This window comes from Arachis stenosperma, chromosome 4, assembly GCF_014773155.1.
Source record: "Arachis stenosperma cultivar V10309 chromosome 4, arast.V10309.gnm1.PFL2, whole genome shotgun sequence".
Taxonomy (NCBI): domain Eukaryota; kingdom Viridiplantae; phylum Streptophyta; class Magnoliopsida; order Fabales; family Fabaceae; genus Arachis; species Arachis stenosperma.
The window spans coordinates 113,210,433-113,211,817 of record NC_080380.1 but is presented as its reverse complement, the minus strand read 5'-3'; the positions used below and the strand labels follow the sequence as shown (position 1 = coordinate 113,211,817).

Genomic DNA, 1,385 nt, shown 5'->3' with positions numbered 1-1,385 from the left:
AGAAATCAAATTGACTTGCTGAGTCAATATCTTGTTCTGAGCCAATATGGCATTCAGAGTATCAATCTCAAGAACTCCTCTCTTCTGATTCGTCCTATTGTTCACAGGATTCCTTTCAGAAGTGTACATGAATTGGTTATTTGCAACCATTTCAATTAGTTCTTGAGCTTCTGTAGGCATCTTCTTCAGATGAAGAAATCCTCCAGCAGAGCTATCCAATGACATCTTGGACAGTTCAGAGAGACCATCATAGAAAATACCTATGATGCTCCATTCAGAAAGCATGTCAGAAGGACATTTTCTGATCAATTGTTTGTATCTTTCCCAAGCTTCATAGAGGGATTCTCCTTCCTTTTGTCTGAAGGTTTAGACTTCCACTCTAACCTTACTCAATTTTTGAGGTGGAAAGAACTTTGCCAAGAAGGCATTGACTAGCTTTTCCTAAGAGTTCAGGCTGTCTTTAGGTTGTAAGTCCAACCATATTCTAGCTCTGTCTCTTACAGCAAAAGGGAATAGCATAAGTCTGTAGACCTCAGGGTCAACCCCATTAGTCTTGACAGTGTCACAGATTTGCAAGAACTCAGCTAAAAACTGATGAGGATCTTCCAATGGAAGTCCATGGAACTTGCAATTCTGCTGCATTAGAGAAACTAATTGAGGCTTAAGCTCAAAGTTGTTTGCTCCAATGGCAGGGATAGAGATGCTTCTCCCATAGAAGTCGGGAGTAGGTGCAGTAAAGTCACCCAGCACCTTCCTTGCATTGTTGGCATTGTTGTTGTTTTCGGCTGCCATGGGTTCTTCTTCTTTGAAGATTTCTGTTATGTCCTCTACAGAGAGTTGTGCCTTGGCTTCTCTTAGCTTTCGCTTCAAGGTCCTTTCAGGTTCAGGGTTAGCCTCAACAAGAATGCTTTTGTCTTTGTTCCTGCTCATATGAAAGAGAAGAGAACAAGAAAATGTGGAATCCTCTATGTCACAGTATAGAGATTCCTTGAGGTGTCAGAGGAACAGAAAAATAGAAGGAAGAGGTAGAAGAATTCGAACTTAGTGAGATAGAGTTTGAATTGTGCATTGAGGAGGAGTGGTACTCCATAAATAGAAGGATGTGAGAAGAGGGGAAGAAATTTTCGAAAATTAAGTAAAAGATTTAAAAACATTTTGAAAAAGATTTTGAAGAAGATATGATTTGAAAAACAAATTAAAATGATTTGATTTTAAAAATAAATGACTTGCCTAACAAGAAAAGATATGATTCAAACATTAAACCTTTCTCAACAGAAAAGGCAACATACTTGAAATGTTCAATCAAATCATTAATTGTTAGCAAGTATCCATGGAAAAGGAAAGAAATTGATTTTGAAAAAGATTTGATTGAAAAGATATGATTT

At 37.5% G+C, this 1,385-nt stretch overlaps 1 non-coding gene across 1 annotated transcript; it reads left to right on the top strand.

Moving 5' to 3' along the window:
* Positions 1 to 278: 278 nt before the first annotated feature.
* Positions 279 to 387, top strand: LOC130977216 (small nucleolar RNA R71). Its single transcript, XR_009084918.1, has one exon. It is a non-coding gene; the product is annotated as a small nucleolar RNA R71 (small nucleolar RNA).
* Positions 388 to 1,385: the final 998 nt, after the last annotated feature.